Consider the following 19,577-nt stretch of genomic DNA (forward strand, 5'->3'; position numbering starts at 1 on the left):
TTCGTCTGAGTTCGAAGTCCGGTGTTCATCAGACAGGCAGGACTTCTTATTTTATATTCACAGATTACAGTCTAAAAAATTGTTTAGCATTTTATGGTAAATATGAGAAATCTACGAAATGACTAGCGTAAGTACTCAGAGTAGAAATACTTCTTTGTTACAGAAATAAGATTTTTCAAAGAAAGCAAATCATTTTATTTAAAAAAAAAAAACAGTAGTAACTCAAAGTTACAATGATACATACATACAATCCTTATACAACGCATCTTCTGTAGTGATGAGCGCAAGAGTCTTGGTCTTGCAGTTTTTGCAAGAGTCTTGCATGCAAGACCAAGACCAGGTATCCCGATGCAAGACCAAGACCAAGACCAAGGGGTGCAAGACCAAGACCAAGACCAAGACCAAGACTCTTGCGCAAGAGTCTTGCACAAGTACCGCCACTACTTGAATTTTTTTTGTATAATGTAAAAAAGAAGGAGATGGATGTTTTGGCTTCAGTAAAAATGCTGCTGGAGTGAATGTGTTCCCAGTAGTTCATGCAATCCGTGTGAGTCGATCAGTATGTCGTTTTCGGAATCGGTTGTTCGCGTTTTCTGTAGATATTACTCGTTTTCAAGCCATAATGGTGTCATCTCGCCCTATGTGAGCTTTTTTGTGAACAAACACCGTGTGCGTGGATTTTCTAGGTATTTTTTTCGTTTCCTCCTACTTTCTTCATTTCAGTCATTTCTCATCATCACTGTCTCCTTTGTTTAACGCCTTGGTGCACAATCGTGGGACGTTAAACTAGATACTTCATTTCATTTCAAAGCATATTAGTGGTGTTCTTTTTCCAAAACTAAAGAGATATGTATTATTGAACATAGGTAATTTCGTACACCATAGGTCTCGACTACATGGGTATGGCCTTGGCTCCGACACTCAAGCATCCGTTGGAAATTTTCAATGCGTGCTCTTAAAACTAATATCGAAATAACATTTTCATGACATTGACAAAGACTTAGTGCATGTGACCGCAAGTTTGATTTCATGGGCAGATGCTTATACATTGAATAATTGTTTATTAATATAACTTTTAGCCTCCTTAGGTATACGGCACATCGGGGATTAAACGATATAACATTATACTACAACAATAAATTTATATTATAAAATTGAAAGTGACTATTTTTGTGACTACTAATCTCTTGAACCAACCGACCGATCTCGATCAAATTTTCAACATAGATGAGGTTTGGTACTGGGAGTGTTTTCGTTATTTCACTTTGACAGTAAAACTTAGGGGGGGAAGAGGGGTTATAAAATAATAAATAAAACTTAATAACTCTTGAACCAAACGAGCAATCTCGATCAAATTTTCAACATAGATGAGGTTCTGACTTTTTTTTTTTTTTTTTATCAAATCACTTTGACGATAGAACTTAGGGTAAAAGGTGGGGATGGAAAATGTACAAAAATAATTTAATAACTCTTGAACCACCCGACCGAACTCGCTCTCATTTTCAACATAGATGAGGATCGGGCCTGAGGTGGTTTCTGTCATATCACTTTGACGGTGCAGTTTAGGGGGGGGGAATGAAAGATATTTAAAAATAATCGAAAATGACCTATTTTAAAATGGAGTCTGTAGTTTTAGGGGTCGCTGAGATAAACAGTGACACTTCCGATGCTATTTAAATCCAAGTTCAGCCCAGTAGTTTGGCGGAAGGAAGAGAAGATATATAAAAAGATCGAAAATGACAAATATTGTTGTCGAAGCCATAGTTTAGTTCGCTGAGTTGAATACTGACACTTTCGATACAGCTTACGACCAAATTCAGCCTCGTAACTTGGGGAGGAGGAGGGAAATATAAAAATAATCGAAAATGACAGATATCACAGAGCGCTTTACTAATAGTAAAAAGTGACTGACTAACGAAATATATTATTATTTTTTTAAAGTTTAACCCAACGAAGTGGGTAATTGATGCTAGTAATCCATATTCACAAGTGAGACTTCAAATAACTTGGAGTTTGATTCCGTTATTTTGTATTTCCAACACAGGTCAAAAGTATTTATATAGATTGAATTTACACAAAAGACAGACAGTTGAATCGTTTTCAGTTTTCACTCAAATTATTCTAAAATATTAAGAGGTTTGATAATAATAATTATTATTTTAATTTTCTCTTTCTCTTTTTTAGTCAATATTGCTAAATATATCATCATCTTCATAATAGCTATTCTGCCTTATTGGCAGGTTACTTGCTGCAACTGAGAAACTTCGACGTTCGGTGGTCCTCAGCTAGTCTCTTCGTCTTGACGTAGCAATTTTCTGTTTTTATACCTTCCTTCAACTAGTCTCCTTCGTTCCCTCCCTCTCTTTCTTTTCACAATACCCTCCAGCACGTCCCTCATAATACAGTTCTTCCTCAGCCAACATCCTAACCGTTTCCTTTTCCTTCTCTTAACATATAATATTCTTTTCTTCACTACTGCTGATTTCTTTTTAACACCTCATTCGTTGTCCGTTCAACACAGCTAATTCTCTCCTTTTTTTTTTTCTCCATGCCCATGTATCGAAAGCCTGCAATTTTTTCATCATTTTTGCGTAATGTCAAGTTTCTGCCCATAGAGTACATATTGGAATCTGTAAAACAAAATCTCAATATTTCATTGGAAGTTTGATTAATACAAGGATTAGCTAATCGTGGTTGAAAAGAAAAATCTGACGCCTTTAGAGTGTAAAAATAATTTTGCATTTCATGGTATATCAATAAACTGTGCCGTCTTGATTTTCTTTCATGCGTTCAGGGATAGCATCCCTAGTTTGGGAATCAGCGGGGTGTTGGATCTGTTAAAAAATATAAACAGATTACGAAACGTTGTGATTTAGGCATATCTTACAAGTGGGAAGGTAATCACCTATGTTGTACACTATCATGATACTTACACAAAGTTAAATTATATTACATTTAGAAACACGTATTATATTTCCGTCACTATTGGCGCATTGTAGAGTTTATTATCCCTTATATCCATAGTAAAATTTACCTAGGAAAAGCTTGAGATTTCTTAAATGCAAGACTTGCAAGACTTGCAAGACTCTTGCATGCAAGACCAAGACCAAGACCAAGACTGGGTGTGCAAGAACAAGACCAAGACCAAGACTAAGGGTTCCAGTGCAAGACCAAGACCAAGACTGGATGTGCAAGAACAATACCAAGACCAAGACCACCCCAGTCTTGGTCTTGGTCTTGCATTTGCTCATCACTAATCTTCTGTTATTTTCTCAATCTCTAACATTTTTCCTTCTTTCCTTGTACGGTGTCAAATGCTATCTACTGTAGGTTTGAACAATACAATAGCTACCGTATATAATTTCAATAACTGACTGATAAGAAAACACTAAGCACGCGGTAAACGCATAAGTACATTGGTTATTTTTTGACTGAAGTATCACTCAAAACAAGTTCCTTATAAACTAATATATTGCCCTTTCCCTTCCTCTCTCTCTCTCTCTCTAAAAAACATAAAATCTAACCGTTCAGAATTGCATAGGGAATAAAAATACCCAACGATAATGTATAAAATCTCAACGTGTTCAGAGAAATTAAAATTTACTAGGCATACTTCAAGTACACATCACCATCGTAATGCTCGTAATCTCTCTATACTAAAAGTAGTAGTCCTGAGTGACTGACTGACCCATCAACGTCCAGGTCAAACGGCTTAAGCTAGAAACTTGAAATTTCGGCAGAGCATGGGATTTGTAACGTAAGGTACACTAAGGAAGAATTTTTGGAGGTTCGACTGGGAAAGAGGGAATGGAAAAATGAAATGAAATCTTTCAGTTTTACGTCCCACGATTATGTCGGTTAGGCTAAAGGAGACGGTGATTATGAGAAATGAATGAAATGGTGGAATGAAGAAAGTGGGAGGAAACGGGAGAACCCCGAGAAAACCCACGAGCACGGTGTTTGTCCACCACAAAGTCCACACGACGCGAGCTGGGATCGAACCAGGGACCCCAAGCACCGGAGATGAACACTCTACCACTGAGCCACCGCGAAAGAGGGAATGGAGGTAGCAATTATAGTAAAATGTCCACATCTCTTAACAACTCTTTCGTGGCTAAGCGGTTAGTGTACGCGCCTTTGGCGGGGAAGACATGGGTTCGATTCCAGATGGAAGCTCGTGGTCTTCGGGTCCAACGTTAAGTTGTAGCTACACGTCTCATATAACCTCGCTGCTGAAAGAGATTCAAAATCAAATCAAAACCGAATCTCTGAAAGGTGGAGACAAGAAATTTGGTATATGGACTTGACTTCCTATTTAAAATAATTAGACGTTTCATCGTTTTATATTATATTATATTATATATATACAATCGTTACAATCGTTATAACAAGATGTTTAAGGTTAGAAAACTTTATACACCTTATTCGCTCGAAATCCTTTAAGGTTCGAGAAATGAAAGTAAGTGTATAGACTTTTAATTTAAAATAATTAAAGACACGTTTCAGAGTGTTTTTTATTCTCCTGAAAAGAAAAAAAGAACGTGGGAAGAAGAAAGGATGGGAGTTACAATTGTTGTAATAAGGTGGCCATAAACTCTCTCTAAATCCCTTAAGGTTAGAGACATTAAAATTGGTATTTAGGCTTTTAATTTAAAATAATTAAAGACGTGTTTCAGTGGTTTTTCATGTTTTTCTTAGAAGGGAAGGAAAAGGGCGGGTTTGCAATTGTTAAGATGACCATATCTCGAAATTCCTTGCGATTAGAGACACGCTATGGATATGAAACTTTGTAAATAAACTCCTTATTCAAAATAAGTGGGCATATGCCACAGCTTTTCCTGAAATTCCCCCCACAGGATTCCGGAAAGTCCGCTTTTAACGAGAGAAGAGGAGCAATTTCTATTTTTTTTTCTTAATACTATAAAGTGACTTTGAGGTTGTTGGTCTTATCAGAGGAAAAGAGGGGGTGAACCTCCTAAATGAATTTTCAAATACAGTGAGCACTTGGGCCGACATGGGTTTTTATTATTTCACTTTGATTAAAATGTATATTCTAACGGGGAAAGGAGTTCAAATTTTTCGCAAAGAATAATGTCATAAGCGTATTGTTCTATGCAAAGACGGAAGCAAAGGCTGAAAAAAAGAAGAAGTAGCGAGGCTGCAAACCAAGCAAATCTGGTGACTTGAGGAGGTGAAGTCCTCAGCTTGTCAAAGACTAGTCTGATCTAGGTTTTGAAAAATTCTCGTTTAAAAAATGTGTCACAGGTTTCGCACCTGTATGCTTACATAGATATACAAACTTGTTTCATTTTGTTCTGCTTGGAGGTAGAGCTTATATTAGTATATTTACCGCATTGTAGAGAGCAGAGTCCCTATTCAAAATATGCACTTTAGTAAAAATAGCTAAAATTGCCCTTGATGACTTTGACGAGTTGATGATGAATAAAGATGACATTTCATTGCTCAAATAGGTAAGTCATATGATGACAAATCATACAGAAGTAGATTTTTAAAAAAATGTTTAACATTTCCCGATAAAGATAAAGCAAAATCAAAGTAAGTGGATGATTATAAAAGAATGAGAAGGTGAGATGAAATGGGAGATCTTGAGCAAAAGCATGAACACAATCACATTCTTCACAATGGCCCAGAATAGAAACAGAAACTTACCGCACTACCACTGAACCCCCACCCAGGCCCAACTCAAAAGGAAAGGAATAATTAGCTGACATATTGTTGAAAGATTTTAAATTTGGTCTTACTGTCATACGTTATAACGTAAAATTTATCTACTTTTACCTACAAACTTCTTGGACAGAGGGTACCATTTCAACAGCATATATGAATATATGTTAAATTTGACGTGGACGAAGTTCACGCTTTCTGAGCAGCAAAATATGTTAACTCCTAGTCAGGCTGCTGTTTTACATTGGAGATACATTTAAAAAGTAAACACGAAAGTAAACGAAGGAAACTGTGAAAAGTGAAAAGAAATATTTTCGATTCTTTCATCATCAGGAAAGTGTTGAAAATTCCTACCACGAATATCCTTAGAAGCCTCATTGAATCGGTTTCGGGCTTAGATCGGACGAATGTAGAAAAAACTAGTATTTTCGTCTATGTAATAATAAAGAAGCACGCATATCTGCTGAAATGTCGAAGTCAGTCTGCTGAATTCTGATGTTAAACGAAAAATTTTTTCATTCCCCTGTCAATGTTCAATTTAGCAAGAAAAAAAAAAGAAAGAAAGAAAATCTTAACAAAACTACGCAAATAAGTATTCAAGAAAATAATAATGTAGATTGTAATAAAATCGAACCTAGAAAACCAAGTACTACTAATATGAAAAGTTATCTCTATCAACTTTAAAGTTCATTTTGTTGTTATCTCCAAGAACTAATGAGTACTCAGAAGGAATTTTGAGAAACAACTAAGACAATAATTTGTTGATTCATAATTCAACATGAACAATTAAATCAATAGGTTTTGATTCACAAGCACCGTTCTCTAGAATTATCAAGGAACAGATTGCACTACAATGAATTAGAACAACCTTTTTTTAAACTTCTTTCAACTGGGGATAACTTTTGTTAGTCGGAATGTTCCAGGACTACCCTACTCCTATCTCCTTTGAAAGAAGTTTCAATATCTTGAGTATATACCAGTATACTTCTATTTTTAAAAAGTTTTAATTAAATTTCCGTAATTGTGAATACATTCGTATTAATAGAAGGTGGATACTACTAGTAGTTTAAAAAAAGTGATTGAAGGCAATCAAGAATATTTTACTATAAATACATCTTTGTAAGCTATTAGAATTTATATCGTCTTTATCTTAATACAACTGCATACAGTGTTTCTTTCAGAAAAATGTTCCAACGGAGCACAATTAGTATTCGGAAAGCACTGCTGGTACTGTTCTATATATTATTATATTATATACGTATTGTTTTGGTCTCCTTCGGGGGACACTCTGAGCTCCGAGGAGGGGGAGTGCCGCCCCAAAAAACATGCCTGGAATAAACACTAGTCTCATACCTTGTATTTGTATAATCCATTCCTATTTGATATTTTCAAATATAATGTATTATACTCAATTCATTTGATATTTCCTTCTTCTATTTTTACTAAGGTTCATCTTATAGGACAAGGATCACAGTTTGAGAAACACTGAATTAGAGAATAAGACAATATACATACAGTAAGAAGTACACCTACTATACTGTATGTCACTGTCATTAAAAGAGAAAATGCAATTGAATGCGTCATGAGATAAAATTGTGTTGACTGACTTGACTTCCTGTACCTTGTTAAGCCATTTCTTTTCTTGTCTTTTTCTTTTTTCAATCAAAGAGGGCTTTGTCGTATTTCTGCTCATTCTTTTTATTAGAATTCAAAAGAAAAATTCCTTCACTGAATAAATGCAGTTACTGGAGTCCTTTGCTTAGAATCCTTTGTTCCTCCCTCGATACCATTAGCAAACAAAAATCATTCTTTTCTTTTTCCTTCTTTTACCCTCCTTTTATTTCCTTTGAGATTGTGTTGTACGTACAATTATATTTTCATCCAATGGAAAAGTCCACTCTTTATCGAAAGGTCAACGAAGTTCTTTGCTAGATTTCAACCATAGTAGACGGAGTCTTTCTAAAACACATTTTACCGTGATCTTTGAAAAATAAATAAAATTATTTTGCTAATTTGTGAAAAGATTAATATTAGAAAGAAAAAAAAGTTTCGTGATTAATTTGCAGAAAATTAATGTTTATCTTGAAATCTCTGTGTGTATAAAGAATACAGAATAGTTTTCAAAATTTCAAGAAGGAAAAGGTTTTAGAATCCACTATATGCTATTGAGTCGAGTTGATTTGGAGTTTAACGTTCCTTTCAGCAGCGAGGCTATATGAGACGCGACCTACTGATTAACGTGGAATCCGAACCGCATGAGCATTCACTGGGAATCGAACCCGAGTCTCCCTCGCCAAGAGCGCGGTCGCTAACCGCTTAACCACGAAGGAGCTCCACTATATGCTATTACTTGTACAGAAAGGTCAAGAGAGAATATTTAAGGCATTCAGAGTAATAAGGACAAACTCAAAGGCTTTTTTCCTAAAAATGCACTGAACGGTCGAAATAATCGTCCATTTATTTAGAAACTAATATTTTACAAGGACAAACGAAAATACTAGCTATTATGGAGCAGTTTGATACATATCATACAGTGAATTACATTTGATACTCAAACATATCGTATGTATTTTCCGAGCGTTTACATTGCACATAACTTTTGTTGAGTTCGTCCTTAATTCCGGAACACCTCACATTTTCCGTCGATAAATCGAAATGTAATTCTGAATTACATCACTCTCAAACAATTCTCCTACGGACAAATGTACAAGATTTTTTGACAAAACTGTGGATATAATAAACTATGCCGATTTTTCAGATGTTGATCTCGATAAGGTGAGTTTTTCTAGCTTAACATTTCACAGTTTTCACAAAATCAGTGAAATCGTAAATTATATACAGTTCAAAAAATAATGTGTAAGTTTTCAAATGTAGGATTCTTCAAAGTTTTACGCCAACTAATACACATCAGCAGGTTGTTTCATTTGATTTTCTAAACTTTTAAATGATTCTAAAACTTTTCTTACTTGGACTGATAACCTTGAACAAGACTCGATCTCATTCAATGAATCTAACACTGAAGTGACAGCCAAGTTGGTCACCAGAGCACGTTTGTCTGAGAAGTAGAGGAGCTCGATTTAATCGACTGCGACTCAGAACACCGACCGGTTCTATCAAAAAACAAAATCTTACCCTGCCTCGAAGTGAAATTAAGCAGCTTAAACAATGAGAGTTGCCTTGTCTTAAAAATAGTGTACACGAATCCGCCTTCTCTTTCTGTTCAAGTGCATGTGATGCGATCACCTTATTCAGTAAGTCTATACGTGGAGTTCTGCATCGGAAGATACTCCTGTCTCGTCTCTATCTACCTTGGGCAAACACGCTCGCTTTATACAAGTAAGTAGTCTCACGTGTGTCGACCTCCTTTTTCGGAGGAACTACCTTGCGGCTTTAGTCACAACAGAGTTTCCAACTGTAGATAATTCATGATCATTGAAAGTTACTTCTTGAGATTCTCTATTGCAGTTTTTCAGTAACTCCCGAACAAGATTTTTAAATGCGGCAAAGAAAGATATATAAGGTAAAACCGCGAGTATTTCTCTGTTTTGTTATTTGACAAATGTTGAGAGGTCCTCTTGAAAATCGAACCGAGAATCACATTCCTCATACGTAAATGTGGTAATCTTTGGGTTACGAAGAAAACTATACATTCTTCTTGCAAATAGTTGACAATATGTTTCTTTCAGACCAAAGTGACACTTTACTTCTTCGAATTCTTGCCTTAGTTAATGTCAGTCAATTATGGAAAAACTATCATTTTCATCATTTCTGCCACCAATGACAGATACTAAACTCAGAAGTTACGGTCCCATGCGAATTTTCTTCTGTATCCCTTTTAGTGTAGGCTATTAATTAGTCTAATTTTTCTTCCTTTTCCTATTTTTCTTCTATCACATATATAACAAAATATATTCTTCTCAAGTAATGGTGTAACCTCTTTTAATAAGTCATCTTCTAGCATTATTGCCCTCTCGCCAATTCTTACTTATTCTTTTGTTTTTTATTCCATTCTGTAGTATTCTTCATTCTTCTCCGTAAAGCATTCAGTTTTTTTTTTTTTCAGACGTGCAGTGAGCAGTATGATTAACAATGAAATATAGAATATTATCAATGTTAGTTTACTGTATATTCAGATATTTTAAGATCTTTACGAAATTCATTTAAGTGAATGTACTGTATACTTTTATAACTTTTTTTAACTAACTTTTTAAAGGCAATTCCATGCTGAAAAGCGAAAGTTAGTTACGACAAGTCGTATGAGTTATACAACCGAACACACAGAAGTATGGAGGGTTGCATATATTTCAGGCATTATTTCTAATTTAATGAAATATACCCTTATTCAAGTCCTAATGAAATGTATCCTAAAAACATTGTCAAAGTACCTCTATAACATAAAAATTAATGTTTTGCACACGTAAGTGTTTCTCAAACTAAAAATTCTTTAATAACAGTATTCTCTACAAATGAAAAAAATACTGACCTATTACTACGACTACAGAAGGTGGGCAAAATAGCTGACACTGGAAAACAATATGGAATGGAAATCTATGTCAAAAAATCAAGAACCATGAGACTATCTCATGGAAATACGCCCTTACAGGTCAGAGCAAAACAAAGAGAACTTGAAGATGCCGGTCATTTCAAATATCTGGCAAGTATTTTCACGAGACACGCTTCCAGCGCTAAAGAAATCAGGTCAAGAATTCCCATAGTAAAAGAGGCATTCAAAAAGAAAGGATTACTCTTAATTAACAGGGTTCATATTGGACTACGAAGCTGGTCAATTGCTATATATGAAGTATTGAACTATATGGTTCGGAGATAACTTCGAAGTATGTTGTTGGAGGAAAAAGATAAAATGGACGGAGGAATAACAAAAATGTTTTAAAACGGGTAGGAGAGAAGATGACACTTTTTGGTACCATCTTTCGTAGGAAGGTCAATTCAATTAGACACATCTTGCGAAAAAAATTGTCTTCACACAGCCATAGAGGGAAAGATAGAAGGAAAATGAGGAGCAGGAAGAAGAACACAACAGATCGAAAAACATGAACGAAACATTTCCAGGCCCTGGATCTAAGAGAAAAAAACTCATTAGTCCCAGGACCTCCAACAAACAGAATACTTATTATTATTATTATTATTATTATTATTATTATTATTATTATTATTATTATTATTATTATTATTATTATTACTTAATAATAATAATAATAATAATAATAATAATAATAATAATAATAATAATAATAATAATAATAATAATAATAATAATAATAATAATAATAATAATACACAATTGCTGATAATCTGAGCCAGTGAAACTCTTATGTGTCGTTTAGTCGCATATAACTTGAGAACCAAAATATTGATCATATCCAAAATTTGCACAGTGATACGGACAATGACAACAGTATTTATGAATAAAGATATCTTTGAGTAATCACGTTTTTATTGTCTTTGAGGGATAAGAGGATATGCAATGAAAGGATAATTTTTTAAAAAGACTTTAAATAGATAGCATTTATTAGAAAACATTTATTACATGAAGGTGAAGAGACCAGAGGATTTTTATTAGTACATGTATTTTACGGAAAAACGTATATTGAAACGAAAAGTCTGGCTCGGGATATGGGAGAGGTGAAAGCTGCATTAAGTCAATCGAAAGACTGGAGAAGTATAAAATATATTGAATTAAGTAAATGAGCTTTATATTGATTCATCTTTCATCAAAGCCAATTCATATATATCTGTATATTATTCTTTACTGGTTTCTTTGTATCTCTCTCTCTCTCTCTCTCTCTCTCTCTCTCTCTCTCCCTACTTTTTCCGAGGATTACCCACTCACATTGTGGTTGTTCCTATTTTAAGTTGGCAACTACTTCTCCCGCCAACCGGCTTGCCGTATTTTAAAACTTTGCCAAGTGGGGAATACACGTGACTCAAGCTATTTACGACCCCCTATATACACAGGTATGGAAGTAGTTAAAGAAGGGGAGTTGTGGAAAGACAAGTTAAACGATGAGATTTCAAACACTAATTCTGCAAGAATATCAACCCAAGGCCATTCTTGTCGCTTTGCTTACCTTCTCTCTATCTCTCCTTGTTCCTCATCACTTTGAAAGAGAGAAATATTTAAACGTGTCTTTCTCGTGGAAAGTGGTGTTCGCATGCCTTCATGAGTTGCTGTCTAGTAGGGACTGAGTGTTTGTTCTCTATAATACGATAATCTCTCATATCTTGCGCACGTTTCAGATGCGATCACCGCCCGCTAGACTTACTCTCTCACCGGATCCAACAGGAGGTGGATCCAATTATTTATTTTATGATCAAATTGCAAGGTTTCCAATATGTTGTGAATTCGAATAGATGATGAGAAGTGTGATGAGAAATAATAACATGCATCATGCACGAAGACGGAAAATAATAACATGCATCATCCTATATTTTTGAAAACGGTCAAACGTATTCCTAACAAAAATTTTAGCATTACATCACTGGTTAAACCTCTCAATAATGGACACCATAGGACATGATTATCTATCCGTAAATCACATATGTCCATTAGAGAGAAGTTATATAAATTTATAATCTCCCATGTTTGTGCCATTGCCTACTTACTAGTAACCATTAGAAGATAAGTTTCTTACTAGATAGTGTTTCTAATGTTTCCTAAGATTCATTTGCAAGTAAAATTAAAAAAAAAAAAAAACTACGTATATACGACTGTAAGTTTATGAATATTGAAATATGCCGGTATAAACTTGCCGGAAGAAATTACGGAGTATGATTTATTCCTAATGGAAGGTCGTAGGTCAGATTCAATCACAGTATAATTACGTTGTATTTTTTGAAAAAAGAAATACCAGAAGTGATTGCTGAAAATTATTTCGTTAAGCCCCATGTCACCACTTGATTTAATCACCCAAATTGCTATTCAATATTGCAGGGAACGGGTTTTTATAACCAGAAGAAAAAAAAGTAATAAATAAACTGTTTGGTTCCGCTTGCTCAAGAAACCTGTTTGCATCTTCATGAAGGCGTATGTGTTGACATATACAATGTGCCTTTCATCAAACAGAAAAGAAATACCCCATCATTACGAGGGCGGGGCTAATGCCAATAAGGAAAGTGAAACAGGTTATAAAGCACTTATTCTTTCTTTTTTAATACATGTATATGAATATGTTTTGCATTAATGCACACCACACCATAACTTTGAAACCGAGCAAGCTAAACATCTACGATTACTAATGATCAAACTATATTTTTACCTATCTAAGAAACCAATGTTTTCGTTGTTTTTCTGTACTCAGTTATTAACAAACACTTTCGCTATAATTTTCATTTTTTGTTTTTCTCTTTATTGCTCAGTAAGCAGAAAATCGCACGATTAAAGATGAATAAAAAAAATAAACACGTTAACAGCTAATAATCACAAAAATGTACTTCTATTTATAATAGACTACGTGTACTAATAATACACGATTTCTAAAGCATAATCTAGATATACTTTTTATATTTTTAAAATATAAAAACCTATATTCGTTCGTAAATGAGAGTAGTAGGTTTTAAATAATTAGGTACAGGCGGCAGGAAAAATATCGTACTTACTCAATTCACAGAGGAGAGGTGTAATATCAAGTCAAGACACCGGATATTGCCCTTAATTTTCTCACGATTTGCTCGTTCCAGTTTAATTAATTAGTACGCTCTTTATTTCCATATACATTAAAATTAATACTTAAAATATATTCACGGAGAAATTAAATGTCGACTAAAAGCAGGGAATTCGTGTTACTATTCGGTTCAAAATTTCTTGTCGTCGCGAATTCTGTCGAGGAATTTGAAGCTTAAAATATACAAAACGATAATCATGCCTGTTGTTCTGTATGGCTGCGAAACATGGTCACTTACTCTGAGGGAAGAACATAGGCTGAAAGTATTTGAGAACAAGATCCTGAGACGAATATTCGGACCCAAGAGAAACGGGAATGGGGAATGGCGGAAACTTCATAACGAGGAAATACATAATTTATATGTTTTACCCAACATTGTTAGGGTCGTCAAGTCTAGGAGGCTTAGGTGGGCGAGTCATGTAGCTAGAATGGAGGAAAGTAGAAACGCTTTCAAAGTCTTGACTGGAAGACCAATCGGAAAACGACCATTAGGAAGACCTAGGCGCAGATGGGAGGACAATACTAAAATGGATCTCGCAGAGATTGGAATACAAAGTAGAAACTGGATGCAGTTAGCTAAGAATAGAAGTCAGTGGAGAGCGTTTGTGAATGCGGCATTGAATCTCCGGGTTCCATAGGCCATAGAGTTAGTTAGTTAGTTAGTTAAAATATTTTCAATACTACAAATAACAACAACAGTAGTATATCACTATTTCTTTGATCATCTTAGCTTTGTTTTATGAAGCATTCAATGTTGTTGCATAACAAATCAAAAGGCTCGCGCCTTCAGCACTGGAAATTTTGATCGAAAGTGCTCAAACTATTAAAAAATGAAAGAGAAAAAATGTCAGAAGATTTGGTATAAAGAAAGTTTGTGATAAGGATGTTATACACTTGATAGCCTTTATGAAGTTCATTAAGAGTTCTACAGAAACTTCTAGAAGCTTCGTAAAAGAATGAATGGTTAATACGTTCAGTGCTGCACGTTTGGTTGTCCTGCATGTGCAGTATACCGTTTGGAGTTAAATTCTTTTTAGAGAAGTTTCTCCAACAGCGTTTAGGAACTTCTAGGTATTATTTAATTTGAATGAGAGTTCTTTAATGCATAGATATAATTTTACTTGAGTTGTACTTTTTTTTAATAATATACTTACTTTGGGCTCAAAAAACATTGACGTGCTACCCAACCATCTGAATGTAAAAACGACTTCTAATAAAAGTTAATGTGAAAGTATGTATAAACCATTTCAATTCAATACCATTAGATACATATAAGATAATACACAGGGTGACTCAAAAATAGGAATACAGTCCCGTACTGATCTGCTCAGTGTATTTCATATCATTTCTTATTGTTATCAAACAGGTAGACCTAGCTTCTTTATTAACTGTTCTTCATTTTTTTTTTTTTTTTACTTATACCTTCAGCCCGGAACAGTCGAAGCAAATGAACTCATAAGCTAGTATATTATACTTGATCAATGCAGGGGCGTATACCTTCTTTTGGGCCACCCTGTATATAGAATACAATGTTATGCAGTACTTTTAATATCACTTATCTGAACAGATCTGAATGGATCAAGCCAGCAGATTGCACTGTTGAATTCAGACAATTTCACTACAGAATATTTGTGGTTATTGGTTAAGAGTGTGTGATATTTTAAGGAAAAATAATCCTCTATTTTCGAATAGTTGTCCTCTCTTGACATATGGTGTAACTAAAGATTGACTTTCTGCTTTATGTTTAAGAATTGATGCTAATGAGGAAAATCAAATATCACACGTAAATCTGTCATTTTTCGTAAGCGAAGGAACGTACGTATTTTGTTCGTTCATTAAGATTTTATAAGGCAAAAACACAGAAACAAGTTGAAGGTTACTTGTTACACTACACAGCATGAATAACGTTTTTCATGTGAGAGTTGTAATTACAACAAACTGGTCTAAGGATTAAACAAAACGTCACCTGCTCAGGACTAATCGTTCGGGAAAATACCACTACATATACGTACACTAAAACACTAAAAAATCGTAAGAGAAACATAACAAAACAGAAAAGCAAGAAAATAATCAAAAAAAAAAAATGTATCAGCAAACTATATTCAACAACGGAAACCACACCACATAACAATCCAACCAAAGAAAAGACGGGTACCTAAATGAAACGAACAGAAACAATGCACGTAAAATCAAGAGAAACTGAAACGTCGCCTTTTTTATTCTAGTTCCCCATCTCCGTACCACTCATATTATTTTCAGTCAATTATCACTTCCAAGAGACCAAAATAGCAGCTATCCTGTTGCTTTCAGGATAACTGCACTGTTCCAACCGTTAATGTTATTCTAATCACGCCTGTAGTTGATACCAGATTACCATACAAATAAGTATGTTTCACGTGAACTTGATTACTGAAAAAACTGCTATCTCCTCCGAAGATATACTTTCTGCTATCTCCTCCCCTTTTTTTCTGATTCTCATAGTATCATCTATTAAGCTCTATCCTTGTTCTTTCATTATTGTAGATGTTCACGAAGCCACTGACAAAGCACGAAAGCAAGTATTCGGTTGGAAATGCTCAAAAATTTATTTCAAAATGGGAATATTTGCATTAGATCCTACTTACTTCGTACTGATCAACTATATAAAATTATAAAAATTTTATACAGTAGATTATGTGATTTTGGAACGCGGTATTGAACAATTCTATTTTCATTCCTAACGTGGATTTTACTATTACAAAATTGCCATATGTTTGTCAATTTAAATTTTTAAAAATGACCAAATACCTGGTACATATCTGTAAATACCGTATAAACCGAGAATATCATATTGGCTTGTGATATAATGATATTAACTACAATTGAAGAATGGAGGTATGATGGATCAGTGCAGAGAGTTCACCTTTGATGTGATTCGATCCCAGACCATGTGAGTTTATGATCTATAACATCGTGTCCATTAGCTTTATCGAGGTTCTCCCGTTTCCTCCCACATTCCCATTACATCCATTCCTTTCATAATTACTTTTATTAATCACTTATCTGCTTTAGCCTACAGAACATACCATAGGACGTAAAACTCAATGTTTTCATTTACAACTGAAGAAATATTGTAGGCATTTTTTTTTTTTACGACATTATGTTTAAAAAGATTTTCCGTATTATATCCTAAATTTTTGTGGTGAACAAATTTAATTTAAGCCCATTGTAAATAGTACTTGAACACTGGGATTTTTTGTATAGTGCTTGTAAACTAGGTAACAGAATATATGATAATGTGATGGCTCGGTAAATTATTACGATCTAAGAAATTTCCAACCCTGAAGTGTTGATTCATACTTTTGTCTCCGTAAAATGTAACTGAGAACAGAAGAAAACCAAACTTCGAATCATACGAGAAATCCAACTCTATTGCAAAGCTAGTAAATTACTCTCAACATCATTCTCTTGGTCATTTGTTGACTATTTCAAGCCAGTTGAAAGAGATTTGCGTAAATATTTCGTTCTCATTTATACGAGTATATCATCCGCAGACACAGGACAGACAGATGTATACAGTCGCCCTAAGTTCAATGTCTAAAAATATCTATCTCCCTGTCGGCATGTGTTTAGATAATTTCTGGTCCCCGCTGTGTTACTGGAAAATACAGATCAATCCCAGAATCTCGAACGTATCTTTCGAAGGTCACTCAACGTGATTTGTAAGTGAAAAAACAGTAACTTAGCAACGCTTATGTACCTATCATGTTTCGTTACGAGACAGTTTACAAGCACTGGATCAATAAGTAAGATTGTAGTAAAGTTTTTGTTCTCTTCTTTTCGATGTATCTTATACCAAGATAACAGCATAATCGTGTAACAGCACACTTACTGAAATTAAAATACTTATAATGATTTTTTAATATAAAAAAGTACATGTTCAAAATCACAATATTCACTATACAGAAAGAAATAAAGTTGAATTATAAGAAAGGAATACGTAACTAAAAATTATCTTGTGATTTAGTGGATCTTTCACTTTGATGGAATATTAATAGATAAAAACTGGATACATTAGGTAGTATGAGAAAACTTTTGAAAATGGCAAGAGATTTCGAATTACTTTTGTAATCAATGCACTAACAGTCAGTGCCGGATTCAAGATTCTCTGGGAGGGGGGGGGTGCACCAGTAACTACCAGTACATTTGAATTAAATTTGAGTTTTTAAATGCCTTTAGGCATCTGTGATGTGAATGAGGAATTCCTTTGGAAATGCTAAGTGTTTGCTCTCGATGAATTCTTTTCCTTCAACCTTCAGAAAAATGACAAACTATTGATTTTGCAAAACTCACTGCTAGCTTCTCACTTTACGTAGTGTATATTTACACCCAGGGGCGTCGTTAAGGGAAGGGGGGTTAAGGGGGAGCCTCCCCCCCAAAGTTACCAATCTCTTGACAAGTTGGCAAATTAAAATACATAGTTGGCAATTTGAAGAATGCCGTTTTGTTCAATTGACTTATTCGGTTTAACATTTTCTTAGGTACCCAGTTGCTGCAAATTATTATCAGTTCTCCTATAGACTTAGCATAAGTTTTGTGTAGTTTCCAATCTTGAAATAAAATGATATATTCGTTTAAAGTTTCTTTACTTGTTGCAAGTGATTACACTTCACGTTTCTTCATTTGATATTCATAAACATTTTGAAGAATATTTAATGAAAATCGGGAATTGTACCACTGACAAAAGCAGAATAGAGTTGGCATGCAAAGACAGACAGAAGAGGCGTTTCGATGGCAAGTAGAGAATTGATGCAAAAGCATTTGATACAAGAGCGTATACAAGGCAACAGGTAGTGACTGGAAGAATTGATATTAATAAAACAAGAACAAGGCAGTGAATGTTTAGTATTAAGCCTGCCATTCGTCCCGTAAAAACCGGGACAGTCCCGATTTTGGGCCCGAGAATACCGCGTCCCAATAAATTTAGTCGGGACAGGAAAATGTCCCATATTTTAATTCCATCCCATTTCTCCTATCAATATAAGCTTTTTCGAAAAGTAATGAAGTGGCTGGGATAATGTGAATGAACAACAAAGTGTAGCATGTAACAGTTTTGATCAAGTTATCACAATACCCTGTCCGACTTGATAGCGAGCGAAACTTGCAACAATGCTTTTTCCATTGTACCTGGTGGAAACTCGGACACTCTCCAACATAAAAAAAAGAAAGAAAAAGAAAAAAAGGTAAGATGGCTGTGAGTGTTTCTACATGTACAAGCACAGGAAAGATGAGTGACTTTTTCTTCACAGAGACATTAAATAAAGTAACAAGAATTATATTTTTGAGATTTTATGGGCACAGAATTGTGCTTGGTCCAGGGCTTAGAAATATGTAAATCTGGTCCTGACAATTATACAGGACACAAGGAGAAAAATCAACTTTTCATCAGATTAAACTGACAAAGGTAATTTTGGCAAATACTACCATGTAAATAAATATTGCTAAACGCACGAAGAATATTGAATATTGATTGTATCACTGGTTTAAACCATTTGCATATTGTTTTTCTGTAAAGCATTTTTATAAGACATTATCTTAAGTTTTTAAGGCATTTTTCTTTATTGTAGTTGGATTTAAACATCTTCAGTCCGCAAAGTTAATTGCAGGGAACGACGAGAGAAAAGTAGCTGCAGCTTAGGGAACTTCCGCCTATTATATTGTTGAAAAAAATAAATGTCGGCTAGGCTAAAGGAGATGGGATGATGAGAAATGAATGAAATGGTGGAATGAAGAAAGTGGGAGGAAACGGGAGAACCCCGAGAAACCCACGCATACGGTGTTTTTCCACTACAAAGCTCACTGGAAGTGAGCTGGGATCGAACCAAGGACCCCATGCACCAGAAATGAACGCTATACCACTGAGCCACCGCGGCCTATTATACTGTTATTCATAACTAGAGGTACAGTTTATTGGATTTTGTTGGAAAGTTTTTTGGGGGAAGGGGATCTAAGATGTCCCGTATTCCCATGAAGAAAACATGGCAGGTTTATTAGTATAAACCTTTTAATATGTATAATATGTGAATTTGACAAATTTAAGAGTATTTTCTAATAGTAAAGTGTCAAAGGGAAGTAGATTTTGATACTAGAGTGAATATACTTTTAATTGTGTAACCGTGTATGTTTTGTGTGTGAATAAACCTTTCGCTTTGAAACAAAAGGTGATCATAT

At 34.6% G+C, this 19,577-nt stretch overlaps 1 protein-coding gene across 4 annotated transcripts in view; it reads right to left on the reverse strand.

Moving 5' to 3' along the window:
* LOC145666699 (Y+L amino acid transporter 2) overlaps positions 1–19,577 on the reverse strand; it is a 240,121-nt gene that overhangs the window by 118,116 nt on the left and 102,428 nt on the right. The window lies entirely within an intron of this gene.

The sequence above is a fragment of the Thermobia domestica genome, chromosome 12 (assembly GCF_964235325.1).
Source record: "Thermobia domestica chromosome 12, izTheDome1.hap1.1, whole genome shotgun sequence".
NCBI lineage: Eukaryota > Metazoa > Arthropoda > Insecta > Zygentoma > Lepismatidae > Thermobia > Thermobia domestica.